This window comes from Agelaius tricolor, unplaced genomic scaffold (genome assembly GCF_023055355.1).
Source record: "Agelaius tricolor isolate 1412-34295 unplaced genomic scaffold, bAgeTri1.0.p SCAF_58, whole genome shotgun sequence".
Taxonomy (NCBI): Eukaryota; Metazoa; Chordata; class Aves; order Passeriformes; family Icteridae; genus Agelaius; species Agelaius tricolor.
This window is the reverse complement of record NW_027269318.1, coordinates 1340559-1364639: the sequence shown is the minus strand read 5'-3', so window position 1 is coordinate 1364639 and position 24081 is coordinate 1340559. Positions and strand designations below refer to the sequence as shown.

The 24081-nt window shown below is 51.8% G+C and overlaps 1 protein-coding gene across 6 annotated transcripts in view; it reads right to left on the bottom strand.

The window, feature by feature from the left end:
* The window catches only part of MAP4 (microtubule associated protein 4), a 152554-nt gene that overhangs the window by 104570 nt on the left and 23903 nt on the right, over positions 1-24081 (bottom strand). For 5 of the 6 annotated variants that reach the window (XM_071456400.1, XM_071456402.1, XM_071456405.1 and 2 more), the window contains exon 2: positions 18491-18542. The exons of the other annotated variant lie outside the window; for it this stretch is intronic. The gene's annotated coding sequence lies outside the window, so the exon portion shown is untranslated. The remainder of the gene's footprint in view (positions 1-18490; positions 18543-24081) is intronic. 6 annotated transcript variants of the gene reach the window in all.

The window sequence follows — 24081 nt, the reverse complement described above, 5'->3', positions numbered from 1 at the left end:
AACAATGAAAGGTCAGGCTTGCAGGCAGAGCACACTTCAGGCAGCAACTGCAGTTCTTGGTGGTTTAGATAAAGGCCCTGAGTCACAGCTTGGAAATCCAGAGGTGAAAAGTTTGGAGCTCTTCACCCCCTGTGCAGGGTCACAGTTGAATGAATTATGGTCAGTAAAAAAAACTCATATTAAAATGAAAAAGGCTTATAAAAAGGTTTTTTTCAGAGTTCCTGACTATTTTAAGACAAACCATCATCCAGATGTGCACACAACTGGCTGCATCACCCTGCAGGAAGCACCAGCCAGGGAAGGCACTTCCAGAAGTTTCATCCCTGCACTGATCAGTCTCCTTCAAGGAATAAATGGGGCTCAGACAGAGCCAATTTTTCAGGCACATCCTCCTTTGTTTTCAACTCACAAGTGAACTGATGGCTTTAGGTCACTGAGCCTCGATGTGCAGCAATGAACATTTAATCATCATCTTCTGAAAATGTCATTTAGCATCAGAAGGAAAAACAATATTTACATTTCCCAGCAAGCTGCATCATGAGCACAGAGTGACTGAAGCTGGAAAAGTCCCCTGAGTCCATGCAGCACTGCCAGGGCCACCACCAACCCTGTCCCCAAGTGCCACATGCACAGGGATTTTAAATCCCTTCACCAGTGGGGACTCCAGCACTGCCCTGAGCACTGTGCCAGGGCTGGACAGACTTTCTGGGGAAGGAATTTTCCCAATATCCAGCCTGAGCCTCCCCTGGCCCAGCTGGAAGCTGTTTCCCCCCCTGTCCTGTGCCTGTTCCCTGGATGTGGAGGTGGCTGCACTCCATGGAAGAGCTGCCATGAAATAAATGGGATTTGGGGGGCTTGTGGCACTGCCAGTGCTGCTAGTTCAGGTGTGCACAGGAACTGGGACACTGGAGTGATCCACTTTCTAGGGAAAAACAATAATGAGGCTATGCAGCCCTATCAGCAGGACATTTCCTTGGCCATATTTAGCTAAATAGGGAGTGTAGGAAGGATGTACAAAAATAAACCAGTGTACCTAAGAAAAGGCATTTTAAATACAGCACTGGTGTCCCAGACAGGCAGGAGCACCTGGCACAGACTGCAGGGATCCCTCCTCAGCCCAGGTGGGCTCCAAGGACAGCCACAACCCCTGGGAATTCCTCCTTTTCCCTCTCTGCTGTTACAGCAGCCAAATTCCCAGATTCCCTGTCTAAGGCAAGAGGAAAATAAGGATATTGCAGGGATTGTGCCCAAGGGCAGAGAGCAAATCCTGGAGCATATCCATGTGTTGAGCAGCTTAGAGAGACAGATGCTTCCCACCCCATTTCCATCCATATCAGAGCTGCCTGGGAAGCACTAAAGGATCCTCAGCAAGATGCACCTCACTCCCCTGCCTCCCCAGCTCTGCAAATCACACACCAACAGAGCACAGGGAAGGTGAATTCTGGCATTAACCTTGGGGTGAAAGAGAACAACTGAGGAGCGACAGAGATTTCTGAAGACAGAGGTTTAAGAATGCACTGAAATTCCTCATGGAAAGGGGGGTCAGGCTCTGAACTGCCCAGGCAGGTTTGGAGTGCCCATCCCTGGAGGTGTCCCAGGAACACCTGGAGGTGGCACTCAGAGCTCTGGGCTGGGGACAGGGAGGGGATGGGGCACAGCTGGGAGGGCTTTTGCAGCCTCAGGGATTCAGGGATTGTGAATCATTGTTCAGCTGCCCAGGTCCTCGTGCTGTTAAATCAGCAGAGGGAGGGGAGCAGCCGTGGGTGACACCAACCTGACTCCAGGTTTGTACCCAGAACAGCCTCCAAGGACAGCCCAGCCCTCCCAGACAACAGCAAAGGGAGGAGTTTGCTCCAAGGAAAGGCGTGGAAGGAGCAGAACAGCCCTGCCACAGTGACAGGGCAGGGAGAAGGGGTTTCCTGCAGCCACACATTCCAGGAAACCTTCAAAGCACCCTAAAGCAAATCCATCCTGTTCCTTGAACTCACACATTATTTTTACACAGGAGAGTTGTTTAGATCTCTCCTGTTCCAGGCACAGCTGATCTGTTACACTCAGGGTTTGCTCCATCTGCTCTTCTCCAGCTCAGAATCTCTGTGTACTTACTCAGTGAGTAACCTGTTTGCTGGGGTAAACAAAATCCATCTCTCCTCAGCTAATCTGAACAACTCAGCAGGGTTATTTTAACCCCTTACCCTCCATCCTGGTGTCTTGTTCCAAAGTGTTCTAACTCTTCACTGGATTTTAGTCTCAGCTGCCTCATCCCTGGAAGTGCCCCAGACTGGTTTGGGTTGGAAGGACTCAAATCCCACCCAGTGCCACCCCTGCCATGGGCAGGGACACCTCCCACTGTCCCAGGGTGCTGCCAGCCCTGGCCTTGGGCACTTTTGGGCATCAGGAGCATCAACAACTTCTCAGGGTGTCGAGAACTTCTCTTCAGCAACTTCCTCACCCAGGTGTTGCTTCAGGTGAGCCCCTGGAACACCTTCCCAGAGCCACCACCCCACTCAGCACCCTCTGGAAAAGGAGGCAAACCAAAGCCTGCATGAGCCACAGCCTGACATTCCCATCCAGGGAAGAGCAGAATTTATTTCCTCAACTTTGTGCCTCCATTTTGCAGCTTCCCTGCCTGCTCTGTTGTGTTCCTGCCTCCAGGCACGCACAGGCTTGGAATTTCAAGTTATGATCAGTCTGACCCAGATTCTGAGTTCTTGTCTGAAGACAGAGAAAGAGGAGAGCTGGCACGGGGATGCTGCCCAAAAACCCAAACCTGACAGCCTGTCAAGTGTCCCAGCACAATGACACTCAGTGTGGGACACTGCCTGCCCTCCCTGGCACTCCTGCCACAGGGAATGCTGGGGTTGGTTTTCCCACAGGAGCTCACCCAGGGACCTGGTGATGCCTTGTGCAGGCTGACCCAGAGCAGAGGCTGGGCAGAGCTAAAGAATAAAGCAGGGATTTATTAAAAGGCCTCCATGGATGCACCTTGGGCAGCACAAGAGCCCAGCCAGGGCTGCACCCAAGATGAACCAAAATGGCCCCAAAATGCACCAGCGCTCCCGGGCTCTCTCCCTGGGATCAGTTCTGCTCCATTTGCATCTTGCAGTTCATTGTCCCATTCCAGCTTTAGCCCCTGCAGTCCCACCCTGCTTGTTTTTCTCTCTGCAGCCCACGGGGTTTGTGCTCTGGGGCTGAGATTTGGATCATTTGTCCTTGGTGCCCAGCTGGAGCAGGAATTGTTTTGTCTCCCTGCTCTGTGCCCAGAGCTCAGCATGCCCTGATGTGAAGCTCAGACCCACACACTAAAGCAGCACAGAATCTGAAAATATAAAACCTGAAACCTGAGGCCTCACTGGCAGCCCTGCAGTGACAGTGACAGAGCATTCCAGCCCCAGAGCCCTGCCAGGCTCCCTCCATGGCTCCATCCTGCTCCAAACAGGCTGGAGCCAGCCCCTGGCCCAGCACCTTCCTGCCAGAGAGGGAAGAGAATCCTGCTCCCATCCAGGAGGAGCAGGGAAGGAACACTTCCTCCCTTTTGCTGGTTTAAAGGAGACCCTGATGTCCACACATCCATTATTCCATCAGATCCACTTGCTCCTTTAAAATTAGCTCCTAACTCCATCCCAAATTAAATGCCTGGCTGGGAGGAACAGGGACAGCTCATAATTCCCATTTCTCCTGGGTAAGTCAGGTTGCTTTTCTTAGCTGTGAGTGTTGGGAGCACTCAGCCGTGGCTGCTGAGGAAACAGGAGAGCAGAGATCTGCAGAGTCATCCTCCTTGAGAGCCCTGGAATCCATGGAAAGATTTCTGCATCCATCCTCCCAGGGGAGAGGACACAGCCACCGCCTGGGCCGCCGACGTTCCTCACATTCCCTGGCTGGGCACAAAAATCTGTGACCCAATCTGTGCATTTTTTATATTTTGGCACAGTCTAAACCAATGGGATTCACTTATTTATTGTTTTAAAGTGCAACACAGCAAGAGCTCTGCTTTGTGGCTGTTTCTGGAGTCACAGGAAATCCCACAGATCACCAGAAGCTTCTTAGAGGCAGAGAGATGGAGGCTGAGAGATCTTTAATAAAATCTTCCCAACACTTAAAATCACACTCAGCTCAAGTGCTGGAAAAACCAGCCTCAGAAAGGGTGACCTGGATGCCAGAATCATATTCAGGCATGAATATGATGAAGGAGGAGGAGGATGAAGGAGGAGGATGTGCAGGTACCACCCCTGGCAGAGGGAAGGTCTCCGGTTTTTGGGATGCTCCAGACCTGCTGGACCAGCTCAAGCACCTGATGGCATCATCAAAGCAGGATTAATTAGGAGATTCCAGATATTTCCACAGCAAAATCAAACCAAACTTCAGCTTGGAGGTGTTGCTGAGACCAGAGTGAGCTGGCAGCTTCCTCAGAGCTCCTGGGAGAGCAGGCAGGAAGGCAGCACATCAAATATTCCTGATTTTTAGTGCAAGTTTGCACTGCCAGCAAATGAGGATTTCAGGGAGAGTCACAGAGCCACCCTCTCCTTCAGACCATCCAGAAATACAGCAAGGGATTTTCCAGCTATTATTTATAGGCTTAAATGACTGCTGCCCTCCTGTGTGAGAGACAAGAGACAGGGCAGGACCAGAGGAGGCAGATTTGGGGACAAAGAGAGCATGTTTGGGGCATTTGATGATTTTTAGTTTGGACTCCTAAAACAGACAAAGTACTTGCAGAGTTGTTTCCCTTCTCAGCACAAACTCCCTGAGCCTTCTGGCTCACTTTAATTTGTCAGAATAAATTCAGTCAGCCCCAGAGCCTCCAGGCTGCTACAGAAAAGCCAGAAATGCACAAGTAAAAGGAAAACAGTTCCTACTATTGCCTCCACAAGGGAGCACAAGGACAACACAGGTATTTCCACCCAGGAATCCCAGATTCCCCCTTCCAGTGCCTGGAGGGGCTCCAGGGAGAGCTGGAGAGGGACTGGGGACAAGGCATGGAGGGACAGGACCCAGGGAATGGCTCCCACTGCCAGAGGGCAGGGATGGGTGGGAGATTGGGAATTGGGAATTCCTGGCTGGGATGGAATTGCCAGAGCAGCTGTGGCTGCCCCTGGATCCCTGGCAGTGCCCAAGGCCAGGCTGGACAGGGCTTGGAGCAGCCTGGGACAGTGGAGGTGTCCCTGCCCATGGATGGGGTGGCACTGGATGGGCTTTGAGGTTTTTTTCCAACCCAAACCAGTCTGGGATTCCAGGACTGTGACCATGAAACAGCTCTGCAGGCTTCACACGGATCTCAGGCACTTCCACAATCCCTTTATGGCCACACAGCAGACAATAAACAGGAAGTTTTAAGTTCTCACTTCAGATGGGTTTAATGAAGTCTCAGCAGGATCCCAAAGCTGAGGCAGAACTGCAGCCCTGATTGCTTCCCCCTCTCACTGTCTGCTCCAGCCACTTCCCCTCCACATCTGGCACCTCCCTCCTTCCACCTCTCAGGTCAGGAACAACCTCTCCCACCTGGCCCTTCCAGCACAGGGAAATCTGAGGCTCCTCAAGGTGCCCATCAATTGTAAGGTTTCACTCCTTAGGGATTTAGAGCCATTTCTCTGTTTCAAGCATTGGTTTTGCTGTTATTGGTACTGCAAATAAACTCAATTTGCTGCATCCCAGCAAACTGATGATGATTTCTTAATGATGATTTCTGCTCCATGATCAGAAACATTCTCATCAGCTCCATTTCCCTTAGGAAAGCACTGATAAAGCCACTGAGCTGTGCCTTCCTCACCATCAATTATTCAGATGCCACATGAATTAGCAGAGCCTGGCAGCAGACAACTCCAGCATCCCTGCCTCGCTGGGAATGTTAAAAAGATTCTCTCCATTGCTGGAGATTTGAGGAAATTTCTATTTTCTCCCTGCCTCGCAGCCACTCGTGGCTTGGAGAGCTTCAATTTCATGGAATGATGCAGTCTCCAAGGAGAACCAGGCACAAATCCCACTGCAGCCAGAGGCAAGTTGTAAAACAAGCTCCTCTCTCTATATGTGGAGCTCCTACTCACTGTCAGCTCAAAAGCCATTACTGAGGGTGGCCTGAAGGCTGCCAGACCAGCATCTCCCAGATTTACTACAGCAGCTCCCACCTGCTCTTTTTAAATGTTCATTCAAATGTTCATTCATACTGAAATTATCTGTATTTGGTTCAACAACAAAAAAAAAAGGAACATTTTTTCTTTAAAGTACAGGGACTTTAAGGAAAGTGCAGGACCAGAAGGGCACCCAGGGGAGGCAACAGCAACCAGGGATGACTCAAGGCTCCTTGAGTCCAGCTGTGGTTTGGTTGATATGGGGGTGTCAGTCAAAGGCTGGGAGTCTGTGATTCTGTGAATTTCTGTGAAACTGCAGAGTGCATCCCAGGAACATCCCACAGCCCAGGCACCCATAAAAACTGCACTGGAGCTGCAAGAGTGCTGCAAGAGCTATGGCAACACCAAACCCCACAGGACACTGCACATTTAGAGCTGGAACACGCCCAGGCTGACAGGGCTGCTGCAGGAGGGTGCTTCCAAGGAACCCAGCCTTTTCCATGGCCCAATGGATGCTCCATGAGCCTCTCAGCTCTGCAGTGAGCTCTTCCAGAGGAGCTCCAGGCTGTGCACTGCTCAAACACAGCCTGTGCCCCAGCCAGAACACATTTCACACACTGTGCTCCTTGAGGCACCTGGGGCACTCCAGCCTTTACCTGCTGTGATTCCACAGGAATGGATCTCACCACACACCTCACTGCTGTGATCCTGGCACAGGCCAAAACCTGCCAGCAGCCAGAGCCTCTGCCACTGCCTCTTCCCATCTTGGTGCCAGTGCATCCCACAAAGAATCCCCTCCAAAGAGCTGCAGCACAGCCCCACAGAGCCAGGATTCCAGAGAGGCATCCCTGCACACCCCAGCACATTCCACTGAACATTTCCTGGGAAGGGCTTTTACAGGATTTCTGTGAGCCAGAGAGGATCCTTGTTTACCCCAGAGAGGATCCATGCTTACCCCTGAAAGAATTTCTTACCAAGGTCATTGACAAAGAAACCAAGAAGGAAAGAAGGATAAAAATAAGAGAAACCTGCAACTGCCTTTGTTTGTCTCTCCTGACCAATGAGAAAAGTGTAAACTCACTTTTGTAAGTTTTGTAAGAATGTATAAAAAGCATGCATGCTGTAATAAAAAGGGTTTGAAGCCTTCTGGAATGAAGTGTGTTGCTTGGTATTGTCTCTGTTTCAACTACAAGAGATTCCCTCTCCCACAGCACAGTTGCCTGGAGAGCACTGGTGCCATCACTGCCAGGTGTGATGGAAGGTTCCAGGTCTCCACACAAAGGGATCACTGTGGCCAGGGTTGTTGCTAGCAGAGGAAAGGGAGCAGAGAAATAAATACCAGGACTTCGAGGAATTCCAGTGGTGGGTAACATGAATATTACATGCCCCTGATTAACATTATTTTCAACTTCAGTAAAAGCAGTTTAAAAATAAAGTTTACATTCTGCACTTATGCAAAATAAGAAGTAATTAGCTGGAGTCAGATCTCTGTCAAAGATCAAGGCAGAAGGAATATCCAAATGCAAGGGAACTGGGGAGAATCCCTGTTTGAGCAGAGTGTGGCTCTGAAGACACACACAGACACACACAGACACACACAGACACACGTGTTTGTGTGCAGGTACCTGGTGTCATGGAATGCTGTCACAGGATGGTTTGGCTTGGAGGGCCCTCAAAGCCCACCCAGTGCCACCCCTGCCATGGCAGGGACACCTCCCACTGTCCCAGGCTGCTCCCAGCCCCAATGTCCAGCCTGGCCTGGGCACTGCCAGGGATGCAGGGGCAGCCCCAGCTGCTCTGGGCACCAGTGCCAGGGGCTGCAGCTCCCTCCCAGCCAGGCCTCTGGAACTGAGCATTTCCATGGCACAGATGCCCTGTTTGATCTCAGTTCAGGTGCACTGAGAGCTCTGCAAACTCTCATTTCAGACTCTCACCTGCAGCTTTTCCATCAGTTCCCTCCTGGCCCCGTTTCAGCCTCCCCTGTGCTGAGGTGAGGAGATTGCAGAAGCAGGCTGTGTTATCAGGGCACTCCACAGCAACTCCTGCTGCTCTCAGGCTTTGAGGAGCCACACTCTGCCCAAGAGCTCAGACAGAAAGCTCCAGACACCCAGGAGAGCAGCCCTGCCACATTCCTGGGAATTACAGTTCCTGCAATTGCTCTGCACTTGCCCAAAAGCCTGAGGGGGGTTTTTCAACTTCCCTGTGGAAGGCAGCACCGGAGAGGCAGCACCAGAGAGGCAGCTCAGCCCCAGAGAGGGCCCTGAGCCACCTCCCAAACCCTCCAGTGACACCACACTGACCACCAGGGCTGCCCAAAGCCACCACACTGACAACAGTGAAGGCACAATTGCTCCAGCTGCCCTCCTGTCCAAATCCCTGGAAGGAGAAGCTGAAGGAATCCCTCCTGGAGCAGCCAGAGTGTTCCTGGAGCCAGAGCAGCCTTGGAGAAGGAGGGCTGGTGGGAAGGGGGAGGCTCACACAGGGAGAGGGCTGGAGGCCAGCACAGCCACAACTGGATGAAAAGCAGAGCTGGGAGGCTGTAGGAATGTCAGGCTGAGCAGAGAAGAGTCATACAACTGCAAAGAAATCACCCCAGCACTCAGAGTCCCCTCCAGCTGCACCCATTCCCAAAAAAGATCTGTGGCACCTACCCATGCCAGCAAAGACCCTTTCACTATGGGTAATCATGGCTGAGATAAGAGCACAGCACCCTCCTGGCAGATTCCCTCCCTTTGGGCAATGGCAGAGGCATCCAGCACTCAGCAGGATGGGGTAAGACTGTCCAAGCTGGGTTGCTCCATCCTGAGCTGTACCCTTTCCAAGCTGATAAAAAGTCACATTAATAAACTTGCCTTAAGTTACAGAGAGAGGTGCTCTGCCAGAGCAGCTTCACTGGGAGGACAAGAATAACTTTCCTCTAAGCCCCAGCAGGGATTAGGGACTCTAGAAGGTGGGGATTAATGCTCTTGGCTGGCCTTCAAAAAAGCCACATGGAAGATGAGTTCATAGATAATAACTGTGAGGGACTTTCAAGTGTCGAGCTCTGCACAGGCCTACCAGCACTGAAGCAAGAGCCCTAAAAAGGACTCCAAAAATCAAATATTTATCTAAGGGGGAAAGCAGAGTCTGCCCACCTTCTGCCCAGACCTGGAAGTTTTAGCTCCCAAGTGAGCAGCAGTAAAAAGGCAGCCCCCAGAGCCCTGCAGGTCTCAGGGCCTCGCAGCAGAGGGGATTTCTTGTGCTGCTTCCCCAGAGAGGCAGCACCAAAAAAGGAGAGTTTCATCAATCATGGGGGAAGAGGCTCCTGGCTGCTCCTGGCACAGGGAAGGAGCAGTGGGGGCAGGGGAGGAAAGGGCTGTTTGCAAAGCACTTTCTCTGGAGGATGCTGGGCTGAGCCCCAGCCCCAGCAGCTGCTCTGTCAGCTGCTTTCCTTTAATAGCAGGGCCAGGGAGGAGCTGGGTCCCACCTCCCCCCCAGGGCAAAGCCACAGCACCAGGGCAGCCTGGCCGTGCCCGCAGAGATCCTGCCCTGGCACAGCCCTGGCAGAGGGCATCACCCCACAGTTCTCATCTTCACCTCCTCTTCTTCCTCCCGCAGCACCACCTCACTGCCACAGCCTGGGCACCACAGCTGGGAGCACAAAAAGGACAAGTTCCACCACAAAAGTTCACCTCAGCCCCTCTAAATTCATCCCATTCCATGTTTGTCTCACAGACATTTCTCCCCAGAATAATGGATTTTGTTCCCATGTGAGAATTTGGGTGTTCATTTCTAAGATGGGATGAAAACTGTACAGCACCAACACTGGAAGGACAAACCCAGAGATGAGAATGAGTTCAATCATGCTGTGAGAAAGAAATTCAGAGGTTCAGACTGACCTAATTACAGTTTGAGCACCACTGTGCAGGCCCTCAGTGCCTTCATCAACTCCCAGTTCTGCCTTCTGTATATATAATAATATATAAATATGTGTATATACACATCTGAGAGTGTAGGAGGGGAAGGAAGGTCAGAGAGGACAAATTCTGAATTAATTCTGGGGATCAGGCACAGGCTGGACACCACCTCTGCTTCCAGCCACTCCTCACAGGCTCCACTCCTTTCCCTGCACAGAACAATTCCAGTTGTGTCAGTGACTGTACCAGAGCAGCTGCTTCACTTTTAATTAAAACAAGCCCTTCTCCTGACAGCTTAATTACAGAGCACCAGAACCTGCCCATCAGGACACAGGACTGGAAGCTTCCACATGAGAAAGTTGAGTGCAGAATTATTTTCATTCATGGCAACTCAGCACCAGCTTGGTGTTCCAGAGGAGGGGAACAGGGGAAACCTGGCAATGCTTTTTCAAGGGGGATTTGTCAGGAGAAAACAATATTTTAAAGCTTTAAACACAACTGGAAGGTTAAAAAGCTTTGGAAGAATAAACCTAAGTATCTCTAGACCAAGGAATGAGTTTTAGCTATTTGTAAATTCTGCAAGACCTTGGCTACAGCGAGTGAGGGACTGCAGGGGCTCTGAAGAGTGTGGCTTTGCAAACTCCCAGAAAACAGACAAAGAACCTGCCCCAGAGAACCTGGGAATGGGACAGACACACTGGGAATGGGACAGACACACACTGGGGATGGGACAGACACACACTGGGAATGGGACAGACACACACTGGGAACGGGACAGACACACACTGGGGAATGGGACAGACACACACTGGGGAATGGGACAGACACACACTGGGAATGGGACAGACAGACTGGGAATGGCACAGACACACACTGGGGATGGGACAGACACACACTGGGAATGGGACAGACACACACTGGGGAATGGGACAGACACACACTGGGAATGGGACAGACACACACTGGGAATGGGACAGACACACACTGGGAATGGGACAGACACACACTGGGGAATGGGACAGACACACCTGGAACAGGACAGACAGACTGGGGATGGGACAGACAGACTGGGCTGCTGCAGAGGGCAGGGGCTGCCCTTTGGAAACCACACCAAGCTGTGGGGAGGCTCTGACAGGGCAGAGCAAATGCTCTGTTTGTGCCTGGCTCTGTGACCATGCTGGGGATCTGCTCCTGCTCCATGGGGATGTGCCAGGGACCTGCTCCTGCTCCATGGGGATGTGCCAGGGACCTGCTCCTGCTCCATGGGGATGTGCCAGGGACCTGCTCCTGCTCCATGGGGATGTGCCCAGGGACCACACACAAGCACCTCCCCACTCCATCCAGGGGGATTTTCAGGCCAGGAACCAAATTCCCTCCTTTTCTGTGGAGGCCACTCAGGTGCTCAGAAATTCGTGGAGAATTAAAATCCCTGACCCCATTTAGGGTGGGAGCAGAACACACCAGGAAGGCTCCAAGCTGTGGAGCCTGCTCCTGACTGCTCTGGGATATTTCTGTTCCTGTCTCTGTTAAGGACACCTTTGGGATATCCCTGTTCCTGACTCTGCTCCTGACTGCTCTGGGATATCCCTGCTCCTGACTCTGTTAAGCCCAGCTCTGGGATATCCCTGTTCCTGACTCTGTTCCTGACTCTGTTCAGCCCAGCTCTGGGATATCCCTGTTCCTGCCCCTGCTGAGGACAGGCTCTCCTGTTTGGGATATCCCAGCCAGCCTTTACACACTGGTGTGTCACTACAACATGCTCAGAAAGGGCTTTTTGCACCATGCAATTCCATGTATGGATCTTGTTCATCTTGGGGCAGCTCCACAACTGATGCAAGGGGGATTAACCACATTCCACATTAACAGGAATTACTCCTAAGTAAGGATATTTGTGCCTACACACAGGTGAGAAAGGCAAAACTCTGAAATCCTTTTAAACCAAGGTAGGAGCCTGTGGGAACTTAGGGCAAGGGGGATATTCCTCTGATTGCTCTGGGGGACCCTGAACCCCAGAAAAACACTGCCTTTGACTCCCACTTGGGAAGAAGGCTTCTAGGATTTCTAGATAAACTAGAAATTACAAAAGTGTAAGATAGATAAGAGAGATTATCTATTGTAGTGCATCACTGAGGTGAGAAATTTAGGTTTAGGGTGTTTTAGTATATTTTAGTATGGAGTTAAGATTATGTTAAGATTATTAGTATGGAGGACAAAGTGGTGGCCTGAGGTGCTTCTCCTTCTTCTTCATCTACTCTATTTTCTGTAGTGTTGGTAGTACAAAGTGATTAAAGGAGATTTACCACAATTTTTAGTTACATAAATGAACAGAGGATGAGTACTGGTAGAAAAATGAAAATAAAGTCCATTTCTAAAGTTAATTGAACAAAGGGATCATAAAGAACCCTAAGACTGTACATTCCTCAACCATTTTAGTGGTAATTTCCCTAAGCACTAAATGCAGTACAGACAATACCAAGTTTTTAATAAGAAAATAATTAACTAAGAGACCGAAAACAGAAAAATGTCCTACGTGTCTTCTTTTCCTAACACAAAACTAAGAGTAGAAAGTCTCCCCCAACTGGGGAGCTTCCCAGGGGGCCCAAAGCCTTCAGCCTTAAAAGCCCTGATCACACCTGGGCCCCTCTGCAATCAGAGCTGAACCTCTGGCTACAACAGCTCAGGAAAGGATTTGTGGGAAGCTTGGGAAGCAAAACCTGAGATCCAAGGAGAGGGGCACTCCTGGTGGTGGTGGTGGTGCAGCTCCCAAGGACAGGCAGAAGGATAACTGAGCTTCAGAACAGGGTGTGAGGCAGGAAAGGCACAGTGAGCCACCCCAAATCCCCCAGGGGAGAACTCAGGGTGCTCTGAGGGACAATTCACAGCTCCAGCATTGGTGCAGAGAGAGGGACCTTTCCCCCAGCCAGGGAATTCCTGGCAATGTGAATTAGCTCAGCTCCCCAGACCAGGAGCCACATGGCAGCACCAGCACCCTCCTCCAGCAGCTCCTCCTGTGCTGCCCAGGGCAGGGACAGGACACTCCTCCAGTGCTGGGGAAGATGGAACAGGAAAGCCTCATCAATGTGATTGTCTGGCAAAAGATTTGGAGAATATGGAAACTATGAGCGAGATTGAAATGAAAGCAAGCTTTGAGATCCCTCAGTTACTGAACAACTGGAAAACAATGGTGTGGCTGGCTGAAGGTGATCCCCTTTTGATCAAACAACACCCTCTGCTTGCAGACAGGCCCAAGGGGCAGAGCAGACCCCACCAGCTTGGCAGAAGGGACCCAAAGAGGAGTTTTTAGGGTTTAAGATGTAACACAGGATGGTAATGTAATGATTCTTACAGGCTGTATGTAAATGCTATAGGATTTGTATTTGTACTAGATTGGTTAGTGAGAATTAGAATATTCAACACGGAAGAAGATTTACTGTATTGTAATAGGAACTTCGCTCTCTTACCCTCTCATCCTCTCTCCCCCTCTCTTCTCTTGTACCTGCTCTGAGCTGTGGCTGGCAGCTCCAGCAGGGCCCTACACCCAGGCCCTTTGCAATAAACCCCAAATCCCAAAAGGCCCCTGCACCCAGGCCCTTTGCAATAAACCCCAAATTCCACGACCTGTTTTCAGAGATCTCTGGTCTCCATCCATCCCAACCATCCTACCCCTGATGCTCCTACCCTCCAGCAGCCCTGCAGCTCCTCCTGTGCTGCCCAGAGCAGGGACAGGGACAGGACACTCCTCCTGCAGCTCCTCCTGTGCTGCCCAGAGCAGGGACAAAGCCACAGCTGCAGGGAAGTGTTCAGTGGCACATCCAGCAGCATTTCATCCAGAGGGAGCTCTGCTAGACCACAGCTCAGCAGGTACATCCCCACCTCCTTCAAAAGGGACTCAGAGGTTGCTGACTGATGAACCCAGCAGGCTCTGGAAGCACCTCTCATGCTCAGCAGCAAGGAGAGCTGCAGGTGCAGGGCAGCCCCTCTGCCTGGGGCCCTGCAGCTCATCCCTGCAGCCAGGGCTGTAGGGGGATAGAATATAAGAAAATAAAGATAGTGTAGAAAGTAATCTTACCCCCAAGGAGCTGCAGCTGGGCCAATTCTCAAAGACTAGGGCAGGCCTGACTTTACCAGGCCACAGCTGTACCCAATGAGAAGAAGATGCTATAACAGAGTGGGTGGGCCTTGAGAAGGGAACTGGAGTCAGTGGCTGCTTTGTGAAGAGGAAAGAGTCAGTTCAGTGCTCTGAGGAACTGCCCACAAGAAACACCAAGAAGGTCTGGGACCTTTGTGACAAGGAGACAACAGCATGGAACCCCTGCAATTAGATAACAAGGGGGATGCCAGCCCAGCCCTTAAGCTGCTGCTGTTATTGCCTCCCAGCAGGACACTTAATTCTGCCCAGGCAGGGGGACACTCCTGCTCTCATGTGATGTTTATTCTTAGAGAGGATCCCGGGGATTTTTCTTGAGCTGCTTCAGCCCCACAGCTGGCCCAGGGCCAGAGGAGTGCACTGAGCTCCTGGGCAGGGACCAGGGACAGCCCAGGTGCTACAGACACATCACAATTTACTGTGGCACCTTAGGCAAGAAAGGCCTGGTGACTGAGGAGAAATAAGTGCCCAGAAAGTTGTTCCTGCCACACAAAGTCCATGACAGAGTCAGTAAAAAAAGCAGATGACAGGCACAGAGTGAGGCCAAGTGCCTGCTCACATCCAACAGCTGAGCCCAATTCCTCCCGGCTGAGGCCAAAGAACAAATTCTACATTGGAGCCTTTCTGCTGTCCTGACCTGGTTTTAATGACAAAATTCCTGCTGACTGAGAGATCAACCAACATTAGCTCCCAGTGACCAAGCACATCCAGCACAGCCTCACTTGGGCAAAACTCTCAAAAGCAGCTGCAAACTTAAGGCTCTGAGACTCAGGTTGGTGAAGGCTCCAGTTTTTTTTTAGTTTTTCTTCTAGGAAATGAGCTCAAATGTTGCAAGGAGAAGAATGCAGTCTTAGTTCAAGCAGAACAGAGCCTGTGTGGCTTATCTAGTTAAAAAATGGGATGTGCTGGTAGGCAGGAGCTTGGGGAAATGCCAAGAGGAGCCACAGCACGAGCCCTTGTGTGAGTTCTTGGTCTCAAGGAGAGAATTGTCTCTCCCTGAAATCTGATGAGGTGGCAGCAGGGGCAAGAACAGTCCTTTCTGAATGAATTAATGCAGAAGAACAGCTCCCCCCTCCCCAAGTGCATGCAGGAAGGCAGGGGGAGGAAGGGAGGAGCTGCTGCAGCCCAAGCACCATTGTATTTACATTTCCGTGCTCCTGATAACAAACACATTCAAGGGTGCCTGCAAAACAAGGCCTTGCTTAGAAAACAAAAGCTGAGATTTCATGAAAGAAAGAGCAATAAAGACATTCCAGGTGTCCCTGCAGCTTATCAGGCATGGTGTGGTGGTTTCCTTAGAGAATGATTCATTTTCTTATCCCAGGTGTGGCTGCAGTGTCCAGGGCCACACTGCGGTGCCCTTGGACACAGCAACTCCCTTCAAAAGGGGAAAAGAGGGGAATAAATAAATAACTGTTCAGTGTAGAACTGAAAAAATTTTGATTTTAGTTCAGGGTGCTTCCCACATCACTTGAGGAAAGTAAAACCTTAAGTGGTAAAGTGACTCAGAATCCTCAAATCCCTGAATGGGTTGGGTTGGAGGGACCCTGAAGCCCACCCAGTGCCACCCCTGCCATGGCAGGGACACCTTCCCCCATCCCAGGGTGCTCCCAGCCCTGTCCAGCCTGGCCTTGGGCACTGCCAGGGATCCAGGGGCAGCCACAGCTGCTCTGGGCACCTGTGCCAGGGCCTGCCCACTCCATAAAACTGACCCTAAAGACGGGGGTTTGTGGGGGCTTCTTTCCAGTTAGAGCCATTAAACAACAAAACATCAATTTATCCAGCAGGTAACGTTTTCAGAAGTGTCTTCTCCCCATGTGTACACATGGAACCAACACAAGAACCAAGTGAAGATCCAGGTGCCACCACCATGACCAAACATTGCCCTGGGCTTGGCTGGAAGAGCTCCCAGTAGAGTGAGCAGGAGGGACTGGGGGACTCCTGAGGGACAGTCTGTGATAAAGGTTTGTAAAGAACCCAAGGCACTCTCAGGCAGGTCAATCCAGCAGGAGCAGCCCAGCTCCTCCCTTGTGCCTGCCCTCCCAGCTGCCCCAGGATGTGGGGGAGGAAGCTGCTGCTCCTCATCCTCACACCCAACGAGCCTGGCCTAAACATTCCCAGATAAATGACTGCAGGAAGCCCTTGAGCTGCTCAGTGCAGCCTGGGGGAAACACCTGCACATCCTGGACCCCTGCACAAGGGCAGTGGAGCCAGGGATGCCTGGGGTGCAGGGGGCAATCCTGCCACAGCTCCCCAAAAATGGAGAAATGCAAGGAGGAAGATCTGATGGCAAAGTCACCTCCTGGACAAGCTGGGAGGCACAACAGGACCTGTCAGAGCTCCAGGGCTGCCTGCAGAGCACTCTCCCTGTTCCAGGTGCTCCTGTGAGGAGCAGGCAGTCGGACTCCATCATCCCTAAGGGTCTCTTCCCACTGCAGATATTCCATGAAGTCCAAACCCAGACCAGACATCCCAGGAGCCTGGCAGACCTTCCCAGCACACTGGGCCAAGCCAAGAGAGGCAGAAAAGAGGAAAAATAAAACCCACCCGAGACTGGCAGGTGCAGGGAGGAGAACACCAAGCTCTCCCATTCCTCTGTCACCTTCCCTGTGTGACAGAGGAGGTGACACCCTGTGACCCCTGCAGGTCCCCTCAGGCCACGGGACAAGCACATGGGGACAAGCTGTGGGCATGGCCCCCCTCCAGCCCACCCAGGGCAGATAAGCCATCTTCCTTGGCTTCTCTTCAAGTGGCTTTGAGACAACAGCTTAAGATGGTTTGGCTGGTGGCCACAGCCCTGGGAGTGAGAGCAGGAATGCCCAGGGAGCCTGGGCACAGCCCCTGCAGCACTGGGAGCCCCTTCCAACCTTCCAGCCCCCTCAGGAACTGGGACACGGGAGCCTCTTCACACCATGGACAGGAGCATCAGCCCCACTGAAAATAAATAACTCTGCACCTACAGTGTTGTTATCTCTGCATGTGACATTTAAGGACACTGAAAAATAAAAGGCGCCTGAGGAATAATTTTATGCCATAACTGAGTTGTAGGAGGCTTATGAGGCTCTTGTGAGCTGCAGGCAGCTCCAGGAGGTGACAGTGCATGGGGCTGGTGATGGTAAATCAAGGTGCTGGAGCTCTGTCTGTGTGACCCCTCTGCACTCCTGAGAGCCAAGGGTCACTGGGTGGAACCAGCTCTGCCACTGACAGCTCAGGAAAAGGCAGATGGATGGCTCACACAGGGAAGAAAACAGCAGATTTCCCTCTCAGAACTTCAAGACATTACCAGCATTTGAGAACAATCCCAAACTGCTCTGCAGAACACACCTAGGTCTCTCAGTCCACACAAAAATCAGGAAGAAATTGAAATTCCTCCTCCACAGCACATCAGGTGAGCACCTGCACCCCAGACATCCCCACTGCAGAGCTGAAGGCAGATTCCAGAACTGGAGCTGTGCTGTGCCTCCCCCAAAGGACAGCTAGGATAAAAACTTGCATGATCTGCTGCTCCCAATTCCCAACAAACCAAATCAGACTTGTTTTTCTTAGCCTAGTTTACCCATTTTAATCTTTTGTAGTCCTCTTACTCTGATAAAAAGAAGATTTGAATGACCAAGTTAAACAAGATGTGAGCCCTCTGAAGCAGAAAAGGCAAGGAAGGAAAGTCCAAGTGGCCAGAAAGGATAAGCCTGGAGCTCCACAGCAGCCCTGTTATCCCAAACAGAACCCAGCCATGTCTGAAACTTCAATAAATACCTGAAAGGCTGGAGCCAGGCTGGGAGAGCTGGGAATGTTCCCCTGGAGAGGAGAAGGCTCCAGGGAGAGCTCAGAGCCCTGGCAGGGCCTGGAGGGGCTCCAGGAGAGCTGGAGAGGGACTGGGGACAAGGCATGGAGGGACAGGACCCAGGGAATGGCTCCCAGTGCCAGAGGGCAGGCATGGATGGGAGATTGGGAATTGGGAATTCCTGGCTGGGATGGAATTCCCAGAGCAGCTGTGGCTGCCCCTGCATCCCTGGCAGTGCCCAAGGCCAGGCTGGACAGGGCTTGGAGCACCTGGGACAGTGGGAGGTGTCTCTGCCATGGCAGGGGTGGCACTGGGTGGGTTTAACCCAACCCAAACCTTTCTGTGACTCTGTCTGGAAGGGGTTTAACTGGCAGGATGTAGAAGGAGCAGTAATTAGAAGGTTTATCAGAACAGAATGGAAGGTGAGTGCATTCCAGCCATGCCTGCTCCACACAAGCTCCCAGAGGCAGAGCTCCCATCTCCCATCCCTGGCTGGGGGCTGCAGGTCCCAGCACAGCTGCTCTGAGTGCACACACAGCTGCACCAAACCCTGCTTCTGAATGAAACATCTCTGCTGGGTCAGCAGAAAATCAGCTCCTACCTCAGAGCAGGGGTTCCCTGGGCAGGTTCTTCAGTCCTCAGGAGCTGCTGATCTGCAAGACAAAGCAGAGGGAGCTGTGTGAGCACAGGGCCCTGGCATGGCAGGACCAGGGGTGCTGGGACATCAGTGCTGCTCCTCAGAATTAACTGGGAGGATTTGCTGCAGTCCCCTCCAGTGATCCAGGCAGCTTTTCCTGGTGCTCCCTCCTCAGCAGGAGTCAGAGCTCCTCTTGCTGGGTCAGGAGTGAGGGAGGGGATGCTGCCCCTCTGCTCAGCCCTGCTGAGGCACAGCTGGGGTGTCCTGTCCAGTTCTGGGCTCCTCAGGCCAAGGAGCTGCTGGAGAGGCTCCAGCAGGGGCCACAGAGATGTTCAGGGCTCTGGGGCATCTCTGGTGAGCAGGGACTGCAGGAGCTGGGCCTGCTCAGCCTGGAGAGGGGAAAGCTCACAGGGGATCCCATCAATGCCCACAAATCTCCCAATCTGTGTGCCAGGAGAAGGTGCCAGACTCTGCTCAGTGACAGCACCAGGAGCAGTGGCACAAAGCAAAGCACAACAGCTCCAGCCCAGCAGCAGGAGCAGCCTCTGTCCATGCAGGGCCAGAGCCCTGGAACAGCTGCCCAGGGGGGCTGGAGTCTCCTCTCTGGAGACATCCCAGAGCCACCTGGACACAGCCCAGGGGACCCTGCCCTGGCAGGGGGCTGGCCTGGGTGGCATCCAGAGGTTCCCCCACACTCCAACCACCCTGTGATTGCTATTTCCCATCAACACCTGCTCAGCTGCTCAGGCTATTCCACGAAAACTGTGAGCCACTTTTCCCTATTAAGGTTGCACACCTTAATAGGTTTCTCCAAACACAGCATTAAGGCTGAATTAATCCAGGCTGATCAGGACATCCCTGCCCTAAGCAGCATTTCAGGTGCTCAATGAATGGCTTAAGAGCTCACAGGGCCCCTGGCAGTCCCTGGCACACCTGCCCAGCCACCTGTGACAGTCACGAGCCCACCCTGATCTGCTCCAGCTCCTTTCCTGCTTTTGCTGTGATTCCCAGGGCAGCTGCTCCCACCAGATTTACCAGGAACCATCTCCTCACCAGGCTGTCCTGTTCCAAAGTTTTCTACCCAATATTTTACATTCTGTTGATAATGTTTCTTAATTGTGAAGCAAACACAGCTGTTAAAAAAATTTCTATCCCAGTAATTACTCCTTCTAGCCCCCTTGCAGAAGAGAACATCAACTGAACCACAGAGTTCAAGTAGTTCAATCCCCATGGAGAAACAAATGTCCACCTTGTTCTCCAGCACTGCAAGTCACCAAGCCAATCTCCAGGAGAAGATCACCTCAGTGCCTGCCCAGCAGTCAGACAAACACCCACCCATGTTCCTCTCCCCACAGATGGGCATTTCATGCTCCAGGGAAGTGAAACGCCAGAGCTTTTAGCTAAAGGAGGAAAGAGCCCAGTGGAAAGTGTCATTTGAGCTTCAGTGAAGCACTGAGGAGTGAGAAAAGCCTTCCAGAAGAGTCCTGCTCCCTTCAGAAGGGTTGGGAAGGGGAGTTAGCACATTAATTAAGGAAAGGAGAATCTCTGGTGCAGGATTCAGCTGGTGCTCGGTGCCTTCCCCAGAGGGACACTGCTGCCACACACCACAAACCAGCACCACTCCTCCCTTCTCCACATCCTCACTGGCAGGTGAGCCACCCTGTGACAAACTGGGACATCAGGGTCCCTCTGTGCAGCTCCTTCCCCTGGAGAACACCTCCATCCCCTCGAGGGCATCACAGCCCCACTGGCTGCTCCCCTGGCCTCCAGCCCACTGCTGAGATCCACTCTCACTCAGGAGATTCCAATCTCTTTGCACTGAAACCACCAAAACTTTACCTTATTTGTTAAGAAAAACAACCAGAGACCTCTCTTTTCAGGCAGAATTGAAGAAAAGGAGAAGCAGGAGCTCCTTTTTTAGTGCTGCTCCAGCTCAGATGGGGCAGTGCTGGGTCAGCCTGGTAACTGTGAGATAAAATCCACCACAGCTTCGTGGTCTGGGCAAACCAACTCTTCCTTTGGTAAAGCTGCACCTTTGGTTGCTATCTAAATAACCCCTGAAGGGCAGAATTCCTGCACTGTGGGGGTCTGAACTGCCCCCATTGTAAAATTGATACTCTTTAAGTTAGGGGGTGTTCTCACTGCCAAAGACAAGTGTTAAATATCTAAAAACCAACAAATTTTCTGGAATTGAAGGTGTGGCTGCAAAGATTTCTTATGCATTGGGTCTTAAAATAATCTGAGAGACTCTACCCCATCCCCTCATGTGATAAACTGAGGAAGACTCTGGCTGCTCCAGAAGCCTTGCTGAACAGGAGAAAACCCATATATCCAGCAAATCCCAGCTCCTGTGGCCATGGTTAACAGGACTGCTCTGCAGTTAGGAGAAAACCCATATATCCAGCAAATCCCAGCTCCTGGGGCCCATGGTTAACCAGGACTGCTCTGCAGTTAGGAGAAAACCCATATATCCAGCAAATCCCAGCTCCTGTGGCCCATGGTTAACAGGACTGCTCTGCAATTAGGAGAAACACCTCAGAGAACTGTTTTGAGGAGCAGAGACAGCTGCCCATGCATTGTGACCCCAAGCTCCCAACTTCCTTCCTCCCTCCCTCCCCAGCACTGTTTCCCCAGAGCTGCCAAGGAAAGGCAGCCCCAAGGCAGAGCAGGGATCCCAGGAATGGCACTCCCCAGTGCCTGCCTGCTCCCTCTAAGATCCAGTTCCACATCCTGCACCAGTAGTTCTTGTTCCTCAGCTCCTCTGCTCTCCATCCTGTTAGTACAGAGCATTCCAACTTCAGAGATTCCCCTCCCAGAAAAACTGCACCCCTGCATCCCATTAGCACAAACTGCATCCCATTAGCACAACCTGCATCCCATTAGCACAACCTGCATCCCATTACACACTGAGTACCCCAGGTTCCCACCCAGGAGCTCACCAAGCACACCCCATCTCTAACACACTGCTTATTCCAGGGAGTTCCAAAATCATATCCACATTTCAGGGCAAACATTAGCAATCCCCTTCAGGGTTTTGTGATTTTGATGGTTCTTACTGCTTTTAGCAGCACCTACTCATCTCTAGCAGTTTGCAGGGACAGCCCTTTGGAGATGAACTCCCAGCTCTGGCTGCTGCTGGGGAAAAGCCCTGAGCCCATCCTGGTCAGCCACCCAACAAGGACGAGGGGCAGCAACTGCCCCCATCCAGCTCCCAAAGGATCAGCACTGGACAGTGTCCAGAAGCCAGGGCTCTCTGTGACCTTATCACTCTCTTCAGCGCCCTGAAGGGTGACTCTGGTGAGCTGGGGTCGGTCTCTTTCTCCAGGCAGCAACAGACAGAACAAGAGGACACAGTCTCGAGCTGTGCCAAGGGAGATACAGGCTGGAATGAAGGAGGAAGTTTTTCACAGAAAGAGTGGTCAAATACTGGAATCAGCTACCCAGGGAGGTGGTGGAGTCACCATCCCTCGATGTGTTTAAAGAAAGACTGGATGTGGCTCTTGGTGCCATGATCTAGTAGAGGTGTTAGAACATGGGTTGGACTCAATGATCTTAAAGGTCTCTTCCAACCTAGAAATTCTGTGATTCTGTGTGCTCAGTGACTGTCCCAGTCCCTGCTCAGGATGGCAGACAGGGAGCAGAGCAGTGCTCTGGATCATCACTGATCCCAGCCAGGTGGAATGCACTCCAGTGCCACTGAGGTTAGATAAATAAAGAATGTGCCATTCCCCACCTCAGCAGCCCTTATCAGCTCCCTTAAATTCCCTACACAAGCAGCACTTTCTGTTTTCCCAGCCCAGATTCTGGAGTGTTTCTGTGCCTTGCAGGAGAAAGCCCCTCAGCCTTGGAGTTTCCTGTTCTCTCACCCTCCAGGCCTGCTTCCCAAAGCTCTGGATAAACAGCTCCCTTTAAATAGCTCCTGTCTCCAGCACACACAGGCCATGGAGATCACTGCACAGAGGAGCCAAGAGGGGCGTTGCCCATCCCAGCCCCAGCATTCCACATGCAAAGCAGTCCCAGGGTGTCGGGTGCCGGCTCCGAAGGCAAAGGCTGCTGAACCCTGAGCTAAATATACACCCTGGCCATGAAAGCCAGGTTGGGCAGCTCAGATTTCCATCCCTGGCTCTTCCCAGCAATAACCACAACAACCTGACGAGGAGTCACAGAACCACAGCATGGTTTGGGGTGGAAGGAACCTTAAAGATCTCATTTAAGATTACCTCCTTAAAGATCACCTTCCCTGAGAAGGAAAATTACCTTTATGGCCACATGTTGTCTCCATGCCTGTTCCTGAACTCACCAAGATCCTAAACCAAGAGTTCATTCACAAATACATGATGGACTTTTTTCCTTCATGGGCACCACTGCCAGATACTCAATGAATTTTTGTTCAGCATCAAACTGCTGTTCTCACCCTGGCATGAGGCATCTGGATAAAGGTGACAGTAAATCCTAGGAGAAATGGATAAGGGAGCTGGGAAAAGGGCTCAGCCTGGAGAAAAGGGGGATCAGGAGGGACCTTGTGGCTCTGCACAGCTCCTGACAGGAGGGGACAGGCAGGGAACAGGGACAGGAGCAGAGGGAACGGCCTCAGGCTGGGCCAGGGCAGCTCAGGGTGGGCACAGCAGGAATTTCCCCATGGAAAGGGGGCTCAGGCCTTGGGAGAGGCTGCCCAGGGAGGTTTGGAGTGCCCATCCCTGGAGGTGTCCAAGAACTCCTGGAGGTGGCACTCAGAGCTCTGGGCTGGGGACAAGGAGGGGACTGGGCACAGCCTGGATTTGATGGCCTTGGAGATCTTTTCCAACCCAAATGATTCTGGGATTTGAAAGAGATTTGAAAGACTTGCTTTTACATTTAACTGCAGGCTTTTGAGTGGAGCTTCTCCCAAGAGAAGCTGAGTTAGACTAATAATTTAAAGAGTCTTCAGAACACAGGATGTATTTGCAGTGCACTTGAAGAGTGAAGCATTTTCTAGGGAAATATTCATGAGCAGCAAGTCAGAGCTGCACGGCAGGCACACACGTCCTCGTGCCTGGAGAAGGAGATGATCCTCCCCAGTCCCAGGGAGAAGAGGGGAGGATGAAGGCCTTCTACCACTGCAGAGCAAGCACACACTCACTGGCAGCATCCACACTTCATCCTTATTAGAGGGGACAGACTTTAAAATGAGAGTCTGGGGCAGCGACTGGGGCTGACAAAGTTAAAGCCCAGTGAGGTTCATCCAGTCAGACAGGAAATAAGCAGCTGCACAAGCTGGGCTGTTTTTATAGCACCACGGATTTGGGGATGTCAGGAGCAATTTGAAAAGAAGAAACAACGTGCAATGACTCTGGGAAGTTGAGGAGTGACTCATGGGTTGCCACAGTGCCAGTGTCAAGGACCAGCCAAGGATCTTCCCAAAGGGCTCTGGAGGGCTGGGCAGCACAGCAAGGGCTGCACTCACCTGGGAAGGAAACTTCCAGAAGCCAGAGCCCTCTGGTTTGTGAGTGCCTGAGACAGGAACGTGGGAGAGACTGTGTTACACATAAACTCTATGTGACAGGAGGCTGCAAACA